The sequence below is a fragment of the Schistocerca nitens genome, chromosome 2, assembly GCF_023898315.1.
Source record: "Schistocerca nitens isolate TAMUIC-IGC-003100 chromosome 2, iqSchNite1.1, whole genome shotgun sequence".
NCBI classification, from domain to species: Eukaryota; Metazoa; Arthropoda; class Insecta; order Orthoptera; family Acrididae; genus Schistocerca; species Schistocerca nitens.
Genome location: NC_064615.1, coordinates 599,587,090 through 599,614,108, shown reverse-complemented (window position 1 = coordinate 599,614,108; position 27,019 = coordinate 599,587,090). Strand labels below are relative to the sequence as shown.

General features: G+C 41.8%; 1 protein-coding gene and 1 pseudogene across 1 annotated transcript in view; one reads left to right on the top strand and one right to left on the bottom strand.

Annotated features, from left to right (window-relative positions):
* LOC126236678 (uncharacterized) overlaps window positions 1-27,019 on the top strand; it is a 271,112-nt gene that overhangs the window by 50,929 nt on the left and 193,164 nt on the right. The gene's annotated exons all lie outside the window — the stretch shown is intronic.
* LOC126237651 (5S ribosomal RNA) lies at window positions 11,706-11,823 on the bottom strand (annotated as a pseudogene).

Sequence of the window (27,019 nt, the reverse complement as noted above, 5' to 3'; positions counted from 1 at the left end):
CATACAACTGATTCGATGAGTCTGAGGAGATTTCGCCACCAAGTAACTGCGCAGAACTTACTGTATCTTAATCGATTGCCACTTACCCTTCAACATATTTTTGAAGGTGGATAACTAAACATCCCAAAAGATAAACATATTTCATTAGTGTATCTAAAGTGCATCATTTTGTATTATTAATATGATTATGAATGCCACCGTCTTCTGTGTAATGATTACGTTCCCAAACGATTAAATCCAGCGTATCCAACGAATTAGGAATGACAAGGTTTTCGATGGTTGGTTGATTTTGGGGGGAAGGGGGACAAATAGTGAGGTCATCGCTCCCATCAGATTGAGGAAGGATGAGGTAAGATGTCGGCTGAGACCTTTCAAAGGAGCTATCCCGGCATCTGCCTGAAGCGATTTAGGGAAATCACGGAAAACCTAATTCAGAATGACCGGACGCTGGTTTGAACAGTCGTCCTCCCGAATGCGAGTCCAGTGTGCTAACTACTGCGCCACCTCGCTCGGTAATGACAAGGTATATTTTATATCAATAATGTTAGAATCTTCTTCTTCTTTTTCATTATTTTTATGCTTGTATTAGGTATTTACCTGTTGCTTCCTCTTTATTGAAATTATTGATTTTTCCACCTTTTCCTCGGTCTTTCTAAAGATCATCTGGCCATTGGCTAATAATTAATCATTAATTTTGACATTCTATCATCTCTCAGTCTTGTGATACAGTCTCTCCAGTTGTTCCTGTATCCCTTAATCTGTTCATTTATTCTTCTCACTCCCTGTTCTTCCCTGATGTCAACATCACTCCTCATGTCGTGTGCACCCAGCTCCTCTTCTTAGGAACTGCATCTCCGATGCTTGTGTTCTTGGTTCATTTCTGTTTGTTACAGTCTGTGACTCGATTCTACGCGTTGGTCTTGATATCGTTTTGTAGACCTTAAGGAGACCTTGCTTTCTTACTTTGGTTCTGAGGGTTCTATATATTAGATTGTTCTATTAATGGAATTAAATCTTTCTACTTTCATTTATATTTCCATTTCTGTCTCATCCATCGTCAGTGTGAATATTAAAAAGAATCAGAAATAGAATGCATCATTGTCTTAATCCCAAAGTTGTCTTCTTATAATGTTGTCACTGAAAATAAAATGATAAAGAAATGAAATGAAGCTTGAAAGACTGAGAAAATCCTGTTAGATACCAACAAAAAATTCCACTTAGTGTATTCGTCACAATGGAGATATAGGAATTAAACTATAGATATCGATTATTCAGTTTTGGTGATATTTGTAACACTTCAGTTACAAAGCTTCACATCTCATCCATTTGGATACTTATCTGAAGCATACCTGGAGACACTTACAGTGTATTAGGTAGTGGTCTTCAAAATCTACTACAATTGCTCTGGCGTATTAAGCTGGGCGTTGCCTCAGCAAACCGCCACAGGTATAGTTTGCCCCGTACGAAAGTAATGTGTAGGTTGTACATTGGGGTACGTGGGTAGCCCTGTGGGAAATGTCGTCGACGATAGTGTGCTGGTGAGAAAGGAGAGGAATGTCTTGCGAATTACAGTCAGCCTCTGTGCACCAGCATAGTGGACTTTTTCTTTTTCTGCATATCGATAACGGGTTGTACGAGGAAGCGACAAAGAAAAGGTTAGGCGCCTATTGCGGCAATGTTCTGTAACTTGACTGTAAGATATTGACCAGTATTGCTGTCTCGGATCAAGGGGAAACGATTTAATTTTCCGTCAAGAATGTGATAACCAAACAAGTACAAGTGACGTAGTGATTGCTGAAGCCCTCGTGTTGCCCACCGCAGCACTGCTGGATCTACGCATCAATAGAATAGCAACTGTAAACTGCCCTCCTATTTCGAATATCTACGAGTGTTCAGTGAAAGTGACGAACGCACTTTACGTCCTGAAATCTACTCAGAGATAGTGAACGTGACGCAAACATAGCGCGATCTGAGCTTTTGGCTAACGATAGAAGATGCCAGGCTCACACGAAGAACAATGAAAAAGGCGGAACTTACTCGGAAGAACTCATTTGAATACTGAATTACCACATGAAATTATTAACCACAAACTTCACCACCTCGAAGTATAATAAACAGCATCTTATAGGTCAGATTTGTGCAAGGATAATAGTGCGTTGGTCGTCTGTCACCTACTTTGCTCAATAACCTGCTAACGTTTCGCAAATCTGGTGAGAGCAAGAGTTGCAGTTACGCAGTCTCGGCAGATGGAAATCTGCGAGTAGCAGCTATAACGGCAACTTACTTTCTTAGCCTAAAATATTTCACAAGGCAAGAAATTCAGTAGGGAACGCACATACAGCGTAACCGTGAATCAGTTGCAATACAAATGCAAGAAACACCTTACCCCATGAAAACACACTGCATAACACAGTTAAAGGATCACTTTTGCGAAAACCTGTAATTATTTCTCATTGCGACGTATGGTTTTGAAATTTGGCTCATAGATGCCAACAACTTTCCTCTGTCATGGTGAAAAAACATGGCGCCGTGCGACTTCACCCTCGGTGTCCAACAGCAATGTGTCGACACATGCGAAAAGATCAGAAGTTTAAGTCAGCGGGAAGGTGGATTAATGATGACACATTGGCACAAAATTTGTCGTAATTCTGTCCAACGCCACTGTGGACGTGTCACACGATGATTAAGTTGTCGCACCGTCCCTTACGTACATTTTGCCCCATCTTTTGATGCATTCGCGATGGAGATCAGAACTGCGACGCCCAGCGTTAAAATCACGTTGTTTGCTATGTGTGGCCGGGGAAAACGTTTCAGACACACCAGCGTTCATAATCCACACGAAAATCCTTCAGGGCGTGGCATAAAGGATGTCAATGAAACCACCCCTTCCCCTGAGGTCTTGATCCCCATACATTTTGAGGTCTAAAACGACAGTTCACAGTGCTCTAAGGACGTCGTGGGGAAAAAAAACCCCAGTGAAGGTAATTACACCACTTTCGAGTGCACTGCGACAGCAATTTTTGTTCTTGTGCACGTCGTGGCACGGAAAGACACCATTCAAAACCATTCAACGAAATCTGAACACGATCCGAAGCAGTAAAGGTTGCTTATACTCTTCCCGCCCTCTGTTTTGTTTCCTCCTTTGGAGGGGTGTGCAATTGACATATGCACGAATAAAATGGCGAAGGGTTCCTCTGAGACTCGCCCAGTTCAGCAACGCCGTCAGTGCCACCCGCCCACGTTTGTAGTGGACTTTAAAACTGTACTTGTGCACAGAAAACCCACGACCTGAGTCCTGGTCACCTGCTATTATGCCAGAAAGGAGAGGTGTCAAGTGGCTGCCTACCTGCAGGCGCCTACGACTCTCACCATGGGTTCCCTCTGCACAGGTATATTTTTAAAGTCCTCTACAAACATGGTTGGGTGGTATTGAGGGTGTTGCCAAACTAAGGCATTTTAGAGGGACCGTTTCCGCTTCACTCACACATGGGTCAATCTCGCATCTCTTTGTGATTATCCCACAGGAGGGCCGAAAAAACATAAGCACCTTTTATTGCATTACATAGCGTTCAAATTTCGTCGAATGGTTTTCAACAGTCCCTCTGCACACCAGAGCAAAAACTGCACTTGTACTGCTAGCCCTGGATATGGTGAAGTGTCCGTGGGATGTCAGCAATGTCAGATCGTCAGATTGTCAAGAACGTCGCTCTGTGAACTGTCGTTTTCGACCGAAATTTGTGAGAATCAACGAGTCAAGGGAAGGGGTGGTTTCATTGACGCTGTTTATGCCATCCTCCTGAGACCTTTTCGTATCGATTCCGAGCGTTAGTGTGTCTGAAACGTTTTCCTCGGCCACACATAAGATAATGGCGTGATGTTAACGCTGGACATCGCAGTTTTAACCTCCATTGCGGAGGCGTCGGAAGAAGGGATGAAATGTGGGCAACAGAAGATGCGACGACGTAGCCATCGTGTGACACTTCCACAGTGGCGGTGTGCATAGTTGTCTTGTGACTGGGTCCCAATGAGACATCATTAACCCACTTTCCCGCTAATATGGACTTCTGATCTCTGGCCTTTCTTTCGCATGTGTTGACACCTTGCTGTTGGAGCGTCACCGACACCTAGGGTAACGTCGCAGGGTGCCACGTTTTTGCATCATTACAGAGGAAGACCAAATTTCAAACTTATACGTCGCAAGGGGAAATAATTACGGGGTTTCGAGGAAGTTATTCTTTAGTTTTGTTGTTCGGCGTGGAGGCAAGTATACTTGGAGAAAGGCGTGAATTAATGAACTCACAAAATCTAAATGCAGTGAATAAACAGTGTAATTCACAAATAGATTAGTTACACAACTTCACCATGGTGGCGATGAATAAATATCGAAACGGAGTGTACTACATTGCTTCCGAATAACAACTTGCAATCACAAAAGAAATAATATCGTAGATCCTCTGAAAACTTTGTCGAGAGTGAAATAAGCTGCTTGTAAGTCATTCTAGTTTTCAGATGCTTAGCACAGGTCACCAAGTGTTCTGAATCAATGAAATGTGAGCAAAGAACCGACATCCTGTATGTGAAAACTGCATGTAAGAAAGACACACGGAAGCGATACAACATTACCTAACCTGACTTCCACATAGTTCCCTTGGTTACCAATCATGTGAAAGTTATTGCAGCACTTTCGGCTTGCTGCTTTCTCATCATTCTACCTAAGTTTGCTAGTGGAATGCGTTGTATTCACACCAGAGTCACCAAAATGGTTCAAATGGCTCTGAGCACTATGGGACTAAACTTCTGAGGTCATCAGTCCCCTAGAACTTAGAACTACTTAAACCTAACTAATCTAAGGACATCACACACATCCATGCCCGAGGCAGGATTCGAAACTGCGACCGTAGCGGTCGCGCGGCTCCAGACTGTAGCGCCTAGAACCGCTCGGCCACTCCGGCCGGCCTAGAGTCAACAAAACTGGTTGCTACAGTGTGTTGCTCCCGGTGACGAACAAGGAAGAAGAAGTGTCGTCATTTGTCCAGCCGAGTGTGGTGGAACAGAAAACAAATTCTGTCGCCTAGCGATCTCACTGGCCGAAGGTGGCCAAAATTCTCCCCTATCGGTAAGACAGGCATGCACTTTTTCATTTTCGCGACGGTACCTCGCTCTAGAAGAAAAAGGCGACATGTCAATGAACGTCTATGATTTAAACCGAGCGTCGTGAAATTTTGCGATGAATGAATGGCGTCCATTCCAAAACGGCCGTCTTTCACATTATGAAATGAATGAAAGGTCTGTGTAACAGATCCCTCCTTTGCAGCTGCCTATGTGTCCAATACCGTCACAAACGTTTCCCAACCTGTATCTATACTAAACACTGGGAAACCGTCGCATCTGTCTGTATGTTTGAACAAGCTAATCTGCAAAACTCCTAGATGAGTTCTCAGGGAGTTTTCATAGGTAAACAGAACGTAGCTTGGAGCAACGTATAGAATTTGTTTCATCAAAATCGGATCACGAAAAAAAGATATCTGATCTAAGGTTTTGTCTAAAATCGTTGTGTCTCTCTGTTTGTCTGTTCGAACACCCTAATCTCCAAAACTATTACATAAATTTTCTTGGTGTTTTCACAGGTAACTCGAGTGTAGTTTGGGGCAGCATACAGACTTTATTTCGTCACAATTGGATCAAGTAGCACAAAGATATTGTAATTTAAAGTTTTATCCATACTAATATTATTAATTCGAAAGTAACTCTGTTTTGTTAAGTTTTGACGACTAAACTGCTGAACCGATTTCGGTGAAATTTTGGTATGGAAATAGCATTAACCCTGAGCAAGAACATAGGTTAGGTAACAAAATACAAAAAAAAATGACACCTAAGAGAGTGAAGCAGGGAATAGAATACATTTTTTGCGTTAATAAACATAAACCACATAAAAACTTATTAAATTTATTGCATAATGCACACATTGTACAATGTATATTTACTTCAACAGCACGATGCACAGATTCTAGGGCTGTTGATAAAATGTTGATATATCGATATTCCCCCCAGAAAATATCCTTATATATTGGCAATATATTCTTCCCGGATGTATGGATATCAAAATGACAGTAGCGAGTGCGAAATTTTTATTTTATATCATATTTTTTCACGGTTTTTGGTAAATATTTGAAATTGTTCTTTCGAAATTGCACTGGAATATAATTTTATTACCACTGTGTGAAGGAGTTTTACTTCTTCTTGAGCTTTTATCACGTCCATTCTTTCTCTTTGAGTGTGTGAAGAAAGTATAGGTGGCATAAAAGAAGAAGTCGGATTACTATGGGGACGGGGGATGGGGGCGGGGGGGGGGGGGCGGGGGGGTGACAGTTTGAATAGAATAACGAGATATCTGGTGTGAAGAAACAGCAAAGCAGTTGCGTGAAAAAACAATTTTAACTCAACTAGCGTGCTATTCCTTCACACCGGCATTCTTCAAAATCAGTTGCTGCAAATGATGAACGAAAATCTAAATGGCAAGACTGGTCTTTGCGGCGGGTGAACACGTATGAGGGGAAATGTTGACGCATTCGGCGCTCGGCGCTACTAACAGAAACTGCAACGTTTAGCTTCACTACGCAGTTATCCTATATCAGCGTGAAAGAGGGTTTACTTCGACATGTATCCATTGGCAAACTAAGAAAATATGGTATGAGACGTTAACTGGAATGATATATTGCATGACAGTACACCAGATACACAGTTGTTAATTAACAACATAAGAGTCGACTAAAACAGTATTGTAACACAGGCTTTTCATCTGCGCCAAGTCCCATTACTAACTAAAAATTTTCAAGTTAAGTGGGTTTTTTTTTTTCCTCTAAGGGGGATAGATAGGCTGCTAGCTTGTTGATGTCGGAATATCTAACAATAAATCAATACTTAAATAAAGGACTCTAAAATCGACAGTACATTCACAATGCCCAAACGATACTTTTATAGGCCGATATGTCAACATCTCCTTCCTCCGATATATCAGTACTTTTTGTCTGCGTATCGTGAGCCGATTATGATACGTTTTTAAATATCGATATATCTGATTCCCGATATTTTTAAAAATATCAGCAGTCCTAAAAGCTACCACTCCTACCCGTGCCCCTCTGTACGCATAGCCTGGCAGCGAGGCTGCGCGCACCGCCGCATCGGGCGTAGTGTACCAGACGTTATTGGACGTACAACAGCTTGGTTATTGGCAATTACTCATCATAACAAAATTACTTATCTAAGAGCGCAGCCGCACTGTAAAGATAGTCTTATAAACATGTTCCATCTTACGGGGCAGCTAGTGAGTCTAAAATGGTTACTTATTAGAAACGATCATGGATACCAGTCGGTGTTGTCGCCACTGTCGTGACGTCCGCTGTTGTTACGTAGCATCGCACGTGACAGTCAAGGCCGCCATGCACTTGCGACATCCCAACTGCGTGCCGGAGGGGACGCTATACCGCATTCGCAAAACGCCGTCCAAAACGTAAGTCATCCTTGAATGTGCTTGTCTGCATACTCTCGACTCTGACTGTTCTTCTTACGTTGTACGTCTTCCTGCTCGACGAAGTGAAGACAGTAAACAATAATAATAAGAAATATTAGCAGTTTCTGCACGTAGACTTACCCAAGTACATGCTGCTGGAAATTTAAGTCAGTTGCAACAGGAAGCTCCGTTTGTCATACGACACTGTGCGGGAATAGTCTCGAATTGCGACATGACCCTGGTGTGTATTACAGGAACCTTCTTGTTGGTTGGTTGGTTGGTTGGCTGATTGATTCGGGGGAGGGGACCAAACAGCGAGGTCATCGCTCCCATCGCATTAGGGAAGGATGGGGGAGGAATTCGGCAGTGTCCTTTTTCAGGAACCAGCCTGGCATTTACCTGAAGCGATTTAGGGAAATCACGGAAAACCTAAATTAAGATGGCCGGAGGCGGGTTTGAACAGTCGTCTTCCCGAATGCGAGTCCAGTGTGCTAACCACTGCGCCACCTCGCTCCGCGAGCCTACTCCTCACAAAGTCCAGACTCCTTTTTAATCATGAAACAATTAGACAACACCTTTATTGGCTACAGTGGACTAAATTAGCCCTGCAAAGAGTATGGCGAGTAGGACTACACTAATCACACCTTTGAGGTGTACAGGTGTCCCAGGAAGAATGGTCAGTATTCATGAATACAAATGAAACGATCATTTGAAGCGTAAAACTTCGTATCGACATATCAGCTGTTCTGAATAGTTTCCGAGACAGAGTGCATTTAATGGTATTTTCTGCATTACACACATCAAAAAACGTTTCGCATCACACCGGTTCCCAGAACTCCTGAAGACAGACGTTGACTGTGGATATTGTATCACAGACCCAATGACTTTCACTTTAGAGATGTCACTAAACCCGCCCAAAGCTATAAACAACTATGCATGAGCAGCGCCTATTAGACGGAGGGGTCCAACAGCCGATCAGTTCAATTCATTCCACCAGGAAGGGAGTACACTGCTCGTGTTGTCTGTAGTTCAACAATACCTAGACGAACAATATCGCGGCTCGATAGCGTCCGCAATTTAAGTTTGTGCCAGGAAGGGCTCTCAACAAAGGAAGTGTCCAGGCGTCTCGGAGTGAACCATTGCGGTGTTGTTCGAATATGGAGACAGGAACTGTCGATGACATGACTCGCTGAGGCCGCCCAAGGGCTACTACTGCAGTGGATGACCGCTACCTACAGATTATGCCTCGGAGGAACCCTGACAGCAACGCACCATGTTGAATAATGTTTTACGTGCAGCCACAGGACGTCGTGTTACGACTCAAACTGTGCGCAAGAGGCTGCATGATGCGTAACTTCACTCCCGACGTCCATGGCGAGGTTCATCTTTGCAACCATACAGGGTGCAGATGGGCGCAACAACATTCCGAATGAACCGCTCAGGATTGGCATCACGTTCTCTTCACTGATGAGTGTCGCACATGCCTTCAACCAGACAATCGCAGGAGACGTGTTTGGAGGTAACCCAGTCAGGCTGAACGCCTTAGACACACTGTCCAGCGAGTGCAGCAAGGTGGAGGTCACCTTATGTTTTGGGGTGGCATTGTTTGGGGCCGACGTACGGCGCTGCTGGTCATGGAAGGCCCCGTAACGGCTGTACAATACGTGAATGCCATCCTCCGACCGATAGTGCAACCATATCGGCAGCATACTGGCGAGGCATTCGTCTTCATGGACGACAATTCGCACCCCCAAAGTGCACATCTTCTGAATGACTTCCTTCATTATAACGACATTGCTCGACTAGAGTGGCCAGCATGTTCTCCAGACATGAACCCTATCGAACATGCCTGGGATGGACTGAAAAGGGCTGTTTATGAGCGACATGACCCACTAACCAGCCGGCCGTTGTGGCCGAGCGGTTCTAGGCGCTTCAGTCTGGAGCCGCGCGACCGCTATGGTCGCAGGTTCGAATCCTGCCTCGGGCATGGATGTGTGTGATGTCCTTAGGTTAGTTAGGTTTAACTAGTTCTAAGGGACTGATGACCTCAGATGTTAAGTCCCATAGTGCTCAGAGCCATTTGAACCATTTGAACCCACCAACCACTCTGAGGGATCTACGCCGAATCTCGGTACGGGAGCGGGACAATCTGGGTCAACAGTGCCTTGATGAACTTGTGGGTAGTATGGCACGACGAATACTGGCATGCATCAATGCAAGAGGACGTGCTACTGGGTATTAGAGATACCGGTGTGGACAGCAGTCTGGACCACCAGCTCTGAAGGTCTCGCTGTATGATGGTACAGCATGCAATGTCTGCTTTTCAAGAGCAATAAAAACGGTGGAAATGATGTTGATGTTGATCTCTATTCCAATTTTCTGTACAGGCTGCAGAACTCTCGGAACCGAGCTGATGCAAAACTTTCTTTGATGTGTTTAATCAGTACATTACCAGGTTACACATGTACACATTTACAACTGTTAGTAAACGTTTCAACATGCATTTTACAAAGTATCAATTGAAACGTACATATTTTTGACACATTCACCTCAAAGCATTATCGTAAACGTTCCATTACAGCTGTTGTACGCTTCACAATAAATTTACGAACATCCCACCGTCAACTTCAGCGCATTTGTGCTCTCTTGGGAGAATATGTGTATCTTGTGTGAGTGCCTCCACACGTTCCCCAATGACGGCAGCAGCTTCCACCACGCGACGAAGCATTTCATCTCGCGTGTTCATCTACCGTTCGTACACTTCAGACTTCAGACAACTCCGTAACCAAAATCTAATGGTGTTAGGTCAGGCGATCTTGGTGGCCAGTTAATTGCACTACCAATCCAGCGATTAGGATAAGTGCTGTTCAGATGTTCCCTCACACGACTGGTAAATTGTGCAAGGGGTCCGACATGCTGGAAGTACATATCAGTGCGCGTGGCAGACCGTCCTCAAGGTGTTCAAGAAATTAATTTTTCCAAAAATGTAGGTAATTCTGTCCTGTCATTCGTTCTTTTAAAGTTACTAGACCTATCATACCGCTACAAACATTGATCAAAAGCCGGCCGGGGTGGCCGTGCGGTACTAGGCGCTGCAGTCTGGAACCGCGAGACCGCTACGGTCGCAGGTTCGAATCCTGCCTCGGGCATGGATGTGTGTGATGTCCTTAGGTTAGTTAGGTTTAAGTAGTTCTAAGTTCTAGGGGACTGATGACCTCAGAAGTTAGGTCCCATAGTGCTCAGAGCCATTTGAACCATTGATCAAAAAACAAACTTGGAAATTGATTTCCTCTGTAGCGTGTGGATTTTCCTGTGATGATTATTACGTAGGTTGTTGACTACATTCCGTGTAAAAGTGGCTTCATCATTTATTAGTATTCATGGAAGCAAACGACGTTTCTCAATTAACCAGTGACAAAACTCAAGTCGTGAGGCACTGCCACCATGTGAATATTGTGGACACGCTGTGTGTGAAGTGGATACAAGTTTTCCGCATATAATGGTCGCTGTACACGTGCTCATGGGACATAGATACGTACAGAAAGTCACCGTTTGCTGGTAGTAGGACAACGCTGCACCATTTGATAACGTGCTGCTGTTCCTGCACAGGTTGCTGAACTACACGTTCAGAAAGAAAAATTGGAACTTGGAAGAATACCTGTTTCACACAGTGTGCTTATAACTCTGGTAAACACTCTAAGGTAAGAAATTCGACGTATCCGAAAAGGATGCTAGATGACAGTGAACCCAAGGCGTGGGATCGTTGTGGGTGTCGCAGCTTTCTTGTGTGTTCTGGCATTGTCATACTGCATGAGAGGGTGCCCCACGTCTGGACGAACTTTTCGAATTCGAAACTCGATTGCAGAGCGCTGTTTCCCATACACCGACGTAGTTACGTTACACACCGCCATATTACACGCTGGGATTTGGTGCCCTCCAGCGGCAGAGTGCTGAAAATAGGCAGACATGAAGAATAATGATGTAGAATTTTAATAAAAACTAAACTAAACTCCTCCCGAACAGGTCATAAAGGCCGTGTCATCCTCAGCCCACAGGCGTCACTGGATGCGGATATGGAGGGCATGTCGTCAGCACACCGTTCTCACAGCCGTATGTCAGTTTCCGAGACCGGAGCCGCTACTTCTCAATCAAGTAGCTCCTCAGTTTGCCTCACAAGGGCTGAGGGAACCCTGCTTGCCAACAGCGCTCGGCAGACCGGATGGTCACCCATCCAAGTGCTAGCCCAGTCCGACAGCGCTTCACTTCGGTAATCTGACGGGAACCGGTGTTACCACTGTGGCAAGGACGTTGGCAGAATTTTAATAACGTGTTTTATTTTAAAACCTTAAAGATTTTCACATAAAAATTCGGTGGAATTACTTTCCAGCACGTCCTCATAATAATTCATAGCCACTTTCGAAACAATTTAACAAAAGTCTGTCGCATAGGGAACTGCTTATCACGTTGAACGGAGCACTGTACTCCAGGCATCTGTCAGACCAGCCAGATAGCTCATATGTAACACCCGTTATTCGTGCCAGCGTGAAGAACATTAGCGCTTCTAGCAATGAGTATGTGAACTACACAAGCAGACCTGAAATTTATGGACAAAAATTTTCGATTTGTAACAAAATAAAACGCCTACAGCAGTCCTTATGATCTTATTTATTGTGTAGCTACCAGTTTCGGTGCTTCAGTGCCCCATCTTCAGTCTTAAGTTGATGCTAAAGGACTTATCACGATACATATATACGATGCATCAGTGGCCAACATAACTGGTTTACGCCGACTTCCTGAAACTGTGATATTGTCTCTCCAACAATCAACTGTCAAGTGCTCAAACAACTCAGAACATCAACTTTTGGTCTTCTTATAAATGCCAGTTTTGGAAACAATCAAATCAATAACTTAACATACTTCACATATTTTCTCTTGTTAACCTTTAATGACAAATTTTTCCAGGATAAGTCATCACTCAGAAAGAAAGTACTGATTACACAACAGAGGGCATTGAAAATAGTACATGGTGTTGACCCACCATCATTTTATAGATACCTCTTCAGTGAGTTAGTAATTTAAACCACTCCTTCGCTATATTCATCAATGAAATTTGTTATATGTATTCCATCAAACTCTGAGAAGGATAGTTCTATCCATAGATGCAACACTACAAGTAAAAAACATCTACTAAAAAAACTTACATCAATGCAATGCTAGCTGTCAAAGCCACCCCTTATACACAAAACACATGGATTGTGGTGGAGGTGAAGTGTGCTACAATGTCAGTTATCACTTTGTAGGCAGCCGTGTTTGACTTTAGCTGTCTTAAATACAGCTTTATGCTTACTTCTTAGTAAAAAACCTAGCTCCATGAGCTCCTAAAATGGTGACATTGTGGTGTAACCGCCTCACTGGGGATAATATCTGCCGAAAAAAAAAATCAACGTGAAAGTCTTTACAAACATTAATCTTGGAGGAGGTAGCTTAAATAAAAGTTCTTAAGCCAGGATGGATGTAACTCAAATTGTTCAAAAATTTTGCCACGAACTTAACTTGTTTCTGCTGTCTGCTGCAGTTGATTCTACCAGTAAATTTCTTAAGTATGATAGTGGTTCTCCAGTAATGTGAAAGGTAAAAATGTGAATGAGGTGTACTCAGATTTAGAACTCTGAATGTTGACTGAATACTACATCACACAATGCAGCTCAAAATCTCACAATGTACTGGCCCCCTCACGAGATTTCTAACCAGTCTTACATACATTTGCTGACAACTGGAACATTGTTACACATGGTAATATCATTAATTATGGTCACAGAAGTTGTTCAAAATCAAAGGACATATTATTCAGTGGCTACAACTCAAATACATGAAATAGGATACAAGGTGGAATACATATCTGTCGTATTCATCGAAAAATGCGTGACATGATTCAAATAAACAATGATTACTACATTTTTATTGTACTAAAACTAGATTATTCTAAGTATGCCTATCATGATTCTTGCTTCAAATATCATTACATTATTTTTTAGTGTAGACAGGATTTCAGTATATAATCCAGTAGCTTAATAAACACTTTGCATGTATTATCAGTTTAGTTTTGTGTTGTGAACTGCAGTAATTACCAAGTAATTATATCCTGTTATGTTAAACAATAATATAGCAAGTTGACAGTATGACAAATAGAGTTGTTACAGGCTTCTAACATTATAAAATGCAGCATATTTGGTGCCTTTTTTGTCATTCAGTTGTTTGCAAATGAACAGAGTTAATCACAATTAAACAAATTGGCAATACATTTTCCTACCAATGGATGCACGTACTATTAGCGAATACTTTGACATGAAATTGTTGAAAATCTCACTTCAGAGTTCAAAAGACGAAATTATATGTATTGGTCTAATGACATAACGATTATTCAAACAATGCAAAAGAGCTTCGACATTGTATGAGGAATGGACTGTCGCATTTCAATAACCCCCACCCCCAAAGTATTGTGCAAAACCTTTGCAGGTAATCCATGTTATAGCTAACCACACATGATAACGTATACTTTCATACACATGATAGTAATTAAAATAAAACAATACATCATCTAGAATTGATGGTCATATGAAACAGTAATACAATGTTATAAAAAATCTCTATCTACTTTTTCTTATATAATACCGAATCAGAAAAGAAACTGCTAACCAAAAATGCTCAGTAGTTGAACACTGAAACATGCCAAGTGGATACTACAGTATCAAGGCCAATATTTCACACACGATATCTGTCCAACAGATTTAGTCAAAACCTCTGAAATTTCACCAAGCAGTCCTCAACAACATCTGCTATCGACTTAGCTCACCAATAACTCAAACACTAAGTAATTCTTCATCTTACACATTATTTTTACTGGTACTAGTAACATGACCGTCCGTGTTCAAAGCTAGCGAGCGACCCCTTTCTTCCAGCTTCACTCCCAGTATAACTATCAGATAACGAGCAGGAACCGTACCAATTCTGATTGGCTGACCATACTGATGGCCAATCAGAATACTCGCTCATGATCATACTCACGCCAAACCTGGCCTGCACCAATCCTTATTCATAGTCACATTTGCTTCATTCTGACATGCAAATGTTAAAGTAGTGCTTATTAAACGAAAACGAAAAGACAATAATTCTGGAAATATTCTTTAAATACAGATTTTACTCCGGCTAACTTTCTGGCTGCTCTGTTAAAATAGCATTCACACCTAGACATGCATCAGCAAAGTGGGTAAATCCCCTACGATCATTTTCCCACGACAGGCTTGTGTAACTCTTGCAGGTTACTTAAGACGGTATATAATGCACTATTGAAATTTGACTAATGTCCCACATACGCACTCTCATTTACTTACAGGCTCACATAACACATAATAAAATAAATACTGATTTTATGAGTTCTTTCTGAAGTTATTATAGATTTCATACTACGAAAATTGTAAGGTATTTGAGATTTTTAAACTAAATTTCAGTTAAATACCCTGATACTTCAGGTGAGTATTTCAACTGACAATCAAAAACAGGTCTTAAATGTTCCCAGGTGAATTTCCTTTCTTAAGTGTAGTTTTTCTAACTTTAAAGTAAATTGTTATATCTCCGATAATGTGTCCGCTAAAAAGCTCAGATTTTCACACCACCTTTCTATTAATAACAAAGTGCAGTATACAAATTTTGAAAGTGATTAAACAAAAACTACTATCCTTTATTTAGATTCTTATAGATGTTGAATGTACGAATTCAGCAAGAGACATTGAATAGCTTTCCCACGGCAGGCAGTGACAGCAGTGACAGATGCACGTGTTTCTCCGGGGTGGGCTGCTAGATGTCAGCCCCTGAAGTTGCAAACAGCAAGCTATCCTAAAACAAACGTTCCCTCGGAACAACTTGCGACGCTACAAAGGCTTAATGAAAAACAGGTCATGAGGTTTCAGCTAAAGCTTACATTGACAGTTCTTCACTCTCCTGATCTCTCATCAAAAATATCATTACAGTGCCATAAAAATTTGTCTAGTTCCTCTTTATCCTCTGTACTCAAAGCCTCAGCTTCCCCTATCCTTTTTACTAAAAGTTCAGTGTAAGAGCCATTAGTCATTTTTATTTATTTATTTATTGTTTAGCTAATTCAATCTATACAAGATGCAGCCTCTTAAAGTTATTAAATACATTTTAAGAGGTTTTTCCATGCATCTCTGTCCGCTTCTGTCTTCTGTCAGTTGAAGCCCGCAACTTTCCTGAGTTCCTTATCCCAGCGATCAGGTGGTCTCCCTGGTGGTCTTTGTTTTTCTCTGGGACTCCACTCTAAAACTGATTTTGTCCATCTTCCATCCTTCGTTTTTGCAATGTTCCGGCCCACAGCCATTTTAGAGTGTTAACCCGTTCTGTAATATCTTTTACTCCTGTTGTTGCTCGAATGTCTTCACTTTTCTGTCGATCTTTCTTAGTGAGGCAATTTGTCAGGATACACACCCAGAATGGGTGTATATATCATAGTATCCTCTATCATTAAATTTCTCTCCCCCCCCCCCCCCGATCTGATTCCTATTACTGTTATTTATCATCAGAATGTCTGTGTCCCCAGAAATTCGCCTCTTAGGATCAGTAAATGACAATTTCAACTCACTCCAATTAAAACTACCCAGTATTAAACTTTCATTTAAATCTTTAACCAACAGAGTTCCCTGCACAAAAAATATCATTTATCTTTGAAAACAAAAAACTTGTCTGGTAATCACTTTGTTCCTTTCCCTGTGGCACCTTTAATTTTTAGTCCGCTTACAGGGAACTCAGCAAAATTCTCTCCCTAATTTACTCTAAGGTTTTTGTTTTAGTTCCACCATAGGACTTCAAACGCCAGCCAGGCAAATACACTTGCAATTCTCAGTTTCAACACTCTAGAGATTCTCCACTTTCCATAGGCTGTAGTTTTGGAACTACAGTGTAATCTGCTGGCTCTTCATTAAGATCAAAATTCAACAGCCCTCCCCCCCCCCCCTCATTCTGGGTGTATATCCTGAAATATTGCCTTCAAAACATCATGCATTTCACTACTATTACCAACATTATCAAAATAATCGTAAGTAAACTTCAAAATTTCATCACTAATCAGCTCACTTTACTGGCACAACAAGTGGACACTGATGCACTGGTCTCAGCTGTATATGCAGATCATCATGTACTTCTCTATTCTTCACTAAATCATTATAAAGACCTACAGTTGTACTCTTATCATCATCTTTCACCAATCTCTGCTCTGTAATCTCAACATGAATCATCCCATGTAATTACTCACTAAGCATGACATCATCACCTTCAACATCAGAAACATCATCAACAACATCATTACTTAATCATCATCAATAACATCACTATTCGCAGCAAAAGTATCATCAACATCATCATTATCATCACACCTACTACTTATCCTATCTCCTGCTCCTTGAGCTACATGATTCTCAGAGTTAACACATTCGACCTCAGCACAAATATATTCACGATCCTCCTCTATATCTTCATCATTCATTAGCCCCACAAGATCACCATCACCATCACCATCACTAGTATCTTTAATCAGAATTCTGTTGTTGCTACAATATTCATCAAATAAGTTTGTCGAAACAGCATCATCATGATCATCATCAGCTCTTTGCTTCCTATTCTCTTCCTCTTCCACTTTCATTAATATATCTTCCCAAAGTTCCCTGCTAAACTCCATCCTATTTACCTGGTGTGAACTGCTGTAATCTCCACAGTAGGAACTACCTCTAAAGATTACTCTTCCTCTCCTAAAATTATTAGTCTGATTTTGGTATTTATTTTTTCTCACACCAACCCAACAGGCTCTCCATGAGACACTTAAGTTTTCCATTTCATTCTTTCTATTTTCAAAGTTCCTGTTATCAAACCTGCTATCATTACTTTCCCATTGCCTACTTCTTTGCTCATGACCACTTTCATAGTCCCTGTGTGTGTCATTCCATTTATTATTTCTTCTGTCTTCATCCCTGCATCTGTCATTCCAATGGTGATGCCTCCATTCCTATCATCATGATAATTCTTCCAGTCATCTCTTCTTCTGTCTCTGTCCTCATGATGATCATTCAGCCATCCTTCATTCTGATAAAATCTATGTTCCCTTTGCCTATCTCTCTGTCTCTCATTTATCCCCCATACTCTATCTAGTTCATCAACATATGTTAAATATTTTTCAGTAGGGTATTCTTGTCCATGTACTAACCCCCACTGTTCTTTATGTGTCAGTCGCCTCTTCAGTGCATCTATCTGTATTATCTTAGCAAATGTTTGAGCTCAGTGTACAAGTGATTTAAGTTGTTGTGCTCACAGAAATCTTTCGTATGAATGCTGCCTTCGGTGCCTTCTGTGTAACATGGTCCAGTCAAGAATTCTGATTTGATCCTAGCTTGTTTGGTTTCAGACCAACATTTTTCAACAAACACTTTTCAGATGCTGTGAAAGTCATATCTGTATGTGTATTCTGGTTAGGCTATGGAAGTGCCTCCCCATCTAAAAATTTCTTTGAAAATTTAATTTGCAAGTTGTCTGACATACTATTAGTAAAATTATCCCTACAGTGGCAAATGAAGTCCATGGGAAGGAGTTTCCTTTCCCTGGTAAAATTCTTTATGTTTGCGCTATACCATGTACTACCGTTGTTGCTATAAAAATTTCTTATTGCACCGATTGCATCTATCTTTGTCCTAACATTTGAGATATTGCTAACACATGAACCAACGTCACCTGACTTCATTAAATGTTCCATTTAATGCATTCAGTTTCAAATTAATACAGTCGTTTTCATTTTTAATCATAGAACATAAAGTTTGTAAGTTCTTTTCATTTCTCTCTATCTCACTGATCAGATCGTTCTCCATCTTCTCAGTTTTGTTTTTTGTGGAACTAATACGAGTTTCAAACTTACTGCGCTCTGTGTTTTAGAATCATTTAAATACATTTCCAACCCCTCAGTTACCTGTATAGTTTTCTCTGCCTGAACTCTGACATTATCTAAATCTTTTCTGATACATTTTAGTGCTTGACCTTGTCTTTCCAACTTTTTATCCCAATTATCTAATTTTTTCCTTTGTCTAATTTCTAATTCTATTTTTTAAGTTTTTCTCCAATTCGACTTTCTAACTTCTGACTTTGTTCATCTAATATCTCCCCAATGAGTCTTTCAAGCATATTAAAAAAGGTTGGTACTATCACCAACTATTTCTTCATTACTGATGCCTTAAATCAGTGAACAGATACTGTCTGAATCTCAACCTACTGCTTCTCCTTCTGATTGCATATCACTAATATTATCTTGAACTTTCTCCTCATTATCTTGTATCAGTCCGCGGCTCGTGGTCTTGCGGTAACGTTCTCGCTTCCCGCGCACGGGGTCCCGGGTTCGATTCCCGGCGGGTCAGGGATTTTCTCTGCCTCGAGATGACTGGGTGTTGTTCAAATGGTTCAAATGGCTCTGAGCACTATGGGACTTAACTTCTGAGGTCATCAGTCCCCTAGAACGTAGAACTACTTAAACCTAACTAACCTAAAGACATCACACACATCCATGCCCGAGGCAGGATTCGAACCTGCGACCGTAGCGGTAGCGCGGTTCCAGACTGAAGCGCCTAGAACCGCTCGGCCACTCCGGCCGGCGACTGGGTGTTGTGTGTCTGTCATCATTATTTCATCCTCATTCACTCGCAAGTCGCCGTAGTGGCGTTAAAGAACTTGTGGAGCGGCGGCCGAACTGCCCCGCGAGGGGTCTCCCGGCCACCAATGCCTTACCCTCATTATTATTATTATTTTCTTGTATCAGATTTACCACTTCCTCCACTTCCTGATTCTTGACCTTAGTATCATCGCACATCATGAAAATATTATTCAAAATCCCACAAACAAGAAAAAAAACACTCTCTAAACAAAACATTCATCATATAGCCTACTGAACTGATGAAGTTGAAGAAAAGATGAAACAATAGTAGATGATATACCTCAGCTGTTGTGATTTACAACTTGATTGCAACCAATGGTACTCACAGTTCCATAGTCCAGTTTCCTCATCCTCATAATTTTTTGGTCTCAGAATGTTTCAGCGTCCAGTCCATATTTTACTTGTCATATACAATCGCCTTTCAGCTTGATGTTAGAAAGGTACACCTGAAACTCAAAAGACGACTTCAGCACTTTGACCTGAATTAAATCACGAATCCAACTGATGTACCATACTGCGGTATAACCGCCTTGTTGGGGACAATAATTGTCGAAAAAATAAATAAAACAAAGTAGTAGTCTTTAAGAATGTCAGTCTTGAAGAAGGTAGCCGACATAAAATTTCTTGGACAGATGTAATTCAGAAAATGCTGGTGTGCACTAACTTCTCTTTGTTGCTCCAATGCAGCTGATTCTTCTTGTAAATGTCTTAAGTGCTAATAGGCTAGAGAACACCATGGTTCTCCACTAACGTGGAAGATCAAAAAATGTTTCACATGTCCTCAGGTTAAGAACTCTGAACGCTGACTTGATGTTACATCACACAGTGCAGTTCAAAATTTCACATTGTCCTGGCCCCCTCGCGAGATTTTTTTGGGGCTTAAATACATTCGCTGACAATTGGAACATTGTTACACATAGTGATTTCGTTAATTACCATCACAGAAGTTGTTCAGAATAACAGAAAATGTTATCATTCGGCGGTCACAATTGAAATACATGAAATAGGATACAAGGTCAAATTCGTAACTATCATCTTTATCGAAAAACGAGTGAAATGATTCAAATAAACACTGCCGATTACATTTTTGTTAATTTCACTAAACCTACATTATCCCAGGTATTCCTAACATGTTTTCTTCTTCAGATATGAGTACATTTTTTTTTAGTGTAGACGAAATTTCAATACATAATAAAGTAGCCTAAATAAATACTTTGCTTACATTCTTAATTTAGTTTCATATTGTGAATTACAGTAATTATGAAGCAATTAGATGTCATTATGTTGAACAACAGTATAACAAGTTGACAGTATGAAAAATAGAGTTGTTACAGGTTTCTACCACTATAAAATACGGTGTATTTTGTGCTTTTTTCTTATCCGGTTGCATGTAAACAAACTGTTCTAAATTCAACTAAATGAATCGATGGTACATATTTCTACCAATGGATGCACATACTATTAGTGAATACTTTGACATTAAGTTGCTGAAAATAACATTACAGAGTTCAGAAGACGAAATTACATATATGGGTCCTACCCAGTAACATAACAGTTAATCAAGCTATACAAATTAGCTTCGAAATCGTATGGAAAATAGGATGTTAAATTTCAACACAGATTTTTACTTTCTCATGGGTTGATAACAGAGAATGCTGATCAACTGCACCTTTCAAAGCTTCGTACATACTCTAAACATCCGAGATGTACGTAACAGACGGAAATAATGTTCGAGGAACAATAGAATATGTCTTTGGAAGGGAGGTAGACTGCCCCTTTCACTTGCCACCGTACCCCGCGCAACGTAAACCCAGTATCTTGTTGAAATATAGTGCTTTACTATACAGTCCAACTAAATTGTTGTACTATCCCGTCTGGGTACCGCATTCAAGTACAGCAGCAAGCTATGCCATCCGTCTAAAGCGCTTTACTATCCTGTCCGGGTATCACATATGGATACAGTACTACGCTATTCCATCCGGCTAATGCGCTTACTATACTGTCCACGAGTTGCTTACGGGTACAGCGCCATAATACGGCTTCAGTCTATCCCATATATAAGGACTAAAGAAAATAACTTAGATTTTCTTCTAGGACGGTTCCCTTCATATTTTTTGCTATGTTTTGATACGAAATGGAAGCATATGGTTAAACTTCGCCAGCAATATTCAGTTGTTGACGTTACTGTTCTAGCTCCCAGCAGACCTTACCAGTGGCTTTTAAACTGTATCATTGACAATGTGTGGAAGTCTATACCATTTCTTTGTGGCTAGTGAAGATATGGGCAGTTTACATGTCCTGGGAAGATGACAGACAACGCAAATGTGTTATTCTAAGAACTAGAAAGTTAGCAGTAAAAAGTTAGTAAATTAGAACGGTAGTCAAGAAAAAAGTGAATACAGAACGGCAACATAAAAGCTGTATGATTGTTTCCCAAAAGTGAACTGAAAGGAACTGATACGAAATAGCGAGATTCAAATGTAATTTTTAAGTAAGTTGTCAAGTTTCCGGCTAATAATGCGCGCGTAATGCAGTGGGTTTCTAAATTTGATTTTTTAAAATTGTTAAACAGACGTTTTTCTGCTGTCCGGACAATTTCGATTATGTGTTATTCTGGATAATGGAGAGCTCGCTATGTAGATGTAGATGCGTCCCGAGAGGGTACTGAAAACTTTTTATCTTTTTTACACCACATTGCTTCAAATTACTCGCGGGCGCCCATTATTCCGGTGAAAACGACTTCCATTATTTATTCATATGAGTTTCTGAAGTCCCTTCTTTGTTTTCAAAACGCATAAACCATTTCGGTACATATATACAAATGTACACTCCTGGAAATTGAAATAAGAACACCGTGAATTCATTGTCCCAGGAAGGGGAAACTTTATTGACACATTCCTGGGGTCAGATACATCACATGATCACACTGACAGAACCACAGGCACATAGACACAGGCAACAGAGCATGCACAATGTCGGCACTAGTACAGTGTATATCCACCTTTCGCAGCAATGCAGGCTGCTATTCTCCCATGGAGACGATCGTAGAGATGCTGGATGTAGTCCTGTGGAACGGCTTGCCATGCCATTTCCACCTGGCGCCTCAGTTGGACCAGCGTTCGTGCTGGACGTGCAGACCGCGTGAGACGACGCTTCATCCAGTCCCAAACATGCTCAATGGGGGACAGATCCGGAGATCTTGCTGGCCAGGGTAGTTGACTTACACCTTCTAGAGCACGTTGGGTGGCACGGGATACATGCGGACGTGCATTGTCCTGTTGGAACAGCAACTTCCCTTGCCGGTCTAGGAATGGTAGAACGATGGGTTCGATGACGGTTTGGATGTACCGTGCACTATTCAGTGTCCCCTCGACGATCACCAGTGGTGTACGGCCAGTGTAGGAGATCGCTCCCCACACCATGATGCCGGGTGTTGGCCCTGTGTGCCTCGGTCGTATGCAGTCCTGATTGTGGCGCTCACCTGCACGGCGCCAAACACGCATACGACCATCATTGGCACCAAGGCAGAAGCGACTCTCATCGCTGAAGACGACACGTCTCCATTCGTCCCTCCATTCACGCCTGTCGCGACACCACTGGAGGCGGGCTGCACGATGTTGGGGCGTGAGCGGAAGACGGCCTAACGGTGTGCGGGACCGTAGCCCAGCTTCATGGAGACGGTTGCGAATGGTCCTCGCCGATACCCCAGGAGCAACAGTGTCCCTAATTTGCTGGGAAGTGGCGGTGCGGTCCCCTACGGCACTGCGTAGGATCCTACGGTCTTGGCGTGCATCCGTGCGTCGCTGCGGTCCGGTCCCAGGTCGACGGGCACGTGCACCTTCCGCCGACCACTGGCGACAACATCGATGTACTGTGGAGACCTCACGCCCCACGTGTTGAGCAATTCGGCGGTACGTCCACCCGGCCTCCCGCATGCCCACTATACGCCCTCGCTCAAAGTCCGTCAACTGCACATACGGTTCACGTCCACGCTGTCGCGGCATGCTACCAGTGTTAAAGACTGCGATGGAGCTCCGTATGCCACGGCAAACTGGCTGACGCTGACGGCGGCGGTGCACAAATGCTGCGCAGCTAGCGCCGTTCGACGGCCAACACCGCGGTTCCTGGTGTGTCCGCTGTGCCGTGCGTGTGATCATTGCTTGTACAGCCCTCTCGCAGTGTCCGGAGCAAGTATGGTGGGTCTGACACACCGGTGTCAATGTGTTCTTTTTTCCATTTCCAGGAGTGTATAATTACCTAGCATTACGGTACATGCTGTGCAGTGATGCCAGCCTGCAGCTTCTGTAAAAACGCAGCCATTGCACGATTTCTTGTGTGGTAAATACTTCAAGCGTAATCGAAATTTTAGAGTAATCTTAACTAAATCTGCTTTCTCTCAGTCAAATTATTATTTGGATAGTTATTTGCCTAGTATGTTCATTACTGACCTAAATTTCCGTTTATCGCAGGACAAGATCTTTATACTCCAAGTTCATCCTCAACTCTCCGAAAGGCTATAATGTTTATAGCGCTACTGTTTCTAAGCTGTGTCTTGTTTCCAAAACAAAGAACGGCGCCAAGTCGGAGCGCCTCCCCTGAGCGTTATTAAATACAGCTGTAACTAAGCTCCGAAGCATCCTGCTTTATCTCTTGTGAGCCGTTGGAAAGAAGGAAACATAAAGGACCCCTCAGCGGATGTTAACCATTTAGTCTGCTGGCTGACACCGAGAAAAAGGAATCTTAGTGTTTAACGTCTCATAGGCGATGAGGTCAATGGGATCGTTTGGAGGAGGACGGGAAAGGAAATTTTCATTAGCCGTATCGAAGGAATCATCCTAGAATTCACAAGAAATGATTTATGGAAACCAGCTTGTTTGCAACAAATTATGTCGGGATTCGCCAAATGTAACTGGGGCTACTTTTCTCAGTATCCTCGACACCGAAATGTACACAAAGACATTACAGATTTATGAAGTTATTCGCAACTGCCATGTTAAATACATTAGGTGTGAAAATATTACCTATTGGTGACACGAATATTTCTGCCGGACCGCTACTCAAACCCGGATTTCCGCTTTGTCGAGAGCTTTCAGAGCACGCTTCCGGGAGCGACCTAAACTTTTAAATGTCGCACAGTCTACGACCCCATGGCTCTAAACTTCGCTTGGATTCCCACCACAGGGTTTCAAGGAAACAAAGGTATTCAACGTTTATCCTAACGATCGTCACTTTGCCCGTCGAGGCTTGTAGTACTTATTATAATATTAATACGTGAACACGAAAATAGAAGTACCGATTTTAATATTAAATGTACAAGAAGACCAATGATCCTTATATAATTCGAAAGGTACTTTGCCAGAGATGTGAACAAAGAAAAAATAATACACATATATGTAGCCGTTAAGAGTGGTAAAAGGAAGTACAATCATTCACGTCATATCACTGATATTTCAATCTCTTCAGCATTAAAATCTCCAATACGTGAACATAGAAATCTGAAGGCCTACCAAAACTCAGTTCAAAAATGGTTCAAATGGCTCTGAGCACTATAGGACTTAACTTCTGAGGTCGTCAGTCCCCTAGAAATTAGAACAACTTAAACCTAACCAACCTAAGGACATCACACACTTCCATGCCCGAGGCAGGATTCGAACCTGCGACCGTAGCGGTCGCGCGGTTCCAGACTGTAGCGCCTAGAACCGCCAACCTCAGTCCTGCGCACCGATCAAGTGCTATGGTAGAAATGACACGAAAGTAACAACTTTTCGTGAAATGGCATTCTAGGGGCTTTCATGTTTACATGGTTCATTTGCAGTGAAACATGCATGTCGGGCAACTAAAATGCGACAACTGCTAGATCGATGATGTTGTCAGCAGTAGTAACGAAGTCTGTAAATAACGTTGTATATTGGCGTCGTTATTTTGCTTACTCTTCTGTAAGAGTGACTGCGTGGTCATTTACTGGCTTTTTCAGAAAATTTGAAGTTCCTATATCTTAATTTCTTCATTTTGAATAACTACGACTCCCGACTTCCCTTAGTATGCGGAAAGTATATTTGTATTAAGCTAAGCCTCGAAGGAGAATGCTAACGGGTCAGAGTGGAAGACGCAGAGCTAGAAAGACACTATTTTTGTGTAGAGAAAGTAACAGCAATGTGGACATTCATAATGGTAATGCAGTCTGTTTTTAAAAAAATGGTTCAAATGGCACTGAGCACTATGGGACTTAACTTCTGAGGTCATCAGTCCCCTAGAACTTAGAACTACTTAAACCTAACTAACCTAAGGACATCACACACATCCATGCCCGAGGCAGGATTCGAACCTGCGACCGAAGCGGTCGCCCGGTTCCAGACTGTAGCGCCTAGAACCGCACGGCCACCCAGGCCGGCGCAGTCTGTTTTATTTAACGAACATAATATTAATAGTGACCACCGGAAATTGAAGTACCGATTTTTAAAATTAATTATACAAGGAGTCCAATGAAACTTATTCCAAATGAACTTTGCCGTGGATGTACACAAAAGAAAAAATCATGTGTATACATAGCCAGCAGGAGACGTAAAAGGAAGAAGACAAACACGTGTGAGAAGTTCTCCTTTGTCTCTGACTTTGCTACCTACTTCTACCAAGCGCAACGATCAGGTGCTATGGCAGAAACGACACACGAAAGTCACCACCTTTCGTGAAGTTTCTTCTAGGGACGTTCATTTTTAGATTTTGCAGTTCATTTGCAGTAACACACGCATTCCGGACAGCTTTAAGGCCGCAACTGCTACATGGTTGATGTTGTCAACAGTGGGAGACGAAACGTAGCAACGAAGCCGTCGAAGACAACAAACCTATTTTATTAGCACCCTTTTTTTTACTTACTATAGTCTAAGAGTAAAAGACTAACTCTGTTTCTGTTTTCCGCTGTCACCACAAAAATTCGAGCGTTCCTAATTACCAGTATCTTCATTTTGAGTAGCTATTAGCCTCGTATGTCTGGAAACTGTATTTTCTTTAGGCTGTGCCTCAAAGAAGAACATGGCCTGAAAGACGAAGAGCTCGATAGGCACTATTTTTGCGTAAAGGAAGTAATAGGAATAATGCAGATGTTGATAACGATACTTCTATTGTCTTTCTGAAAGATACATTTAAATGTACACTGAACACAATTCCAAATAAATTTGAGAAATGTAATTGCAGTTTGACGAATTTACAGTCCAGATTTTGTGAGGTGACTTTACGCGATACAACGGCATTCACATTGTGTTGTCATTAGGGTAAAGTTAATTTGCCGCCATTAACACAAAATTTATTTTTCAACGCAGTGTATCAAAGACTCTCTTCAAATGACCGAACAATTAAGTAGAAATCAAAGAATTATTTCAAGAATAAATGCAGCATTTACCACGGGTCAGTTCTGCGCCTAAAGTTTCAGACACTTTAAGATACATGACATTTGCTATCACACATCAGGTCCACTGATCCAATTTGTCGAGTTTCGATCAAAGGTGATGCTAGTTTTTAACAGTCTGAAGGAACAGACCATGGTGACGATCTTGCAGCTGCTGTAAATTTATGAAATGTATTCGCAGGCTTCACACTTAATGCAGTTGTAGGAAAAATTCCTCAATTTCAAATAATTTATGAAATTTATTGGGTCTTCATACCTAACGCAGTTGTCTGAAAAATTCCTCAGTTGCAAATAAATTTCACAGCCTCTTAGAGGCATTCCTAACTTCAAAAGGATTGCGTCGTATATA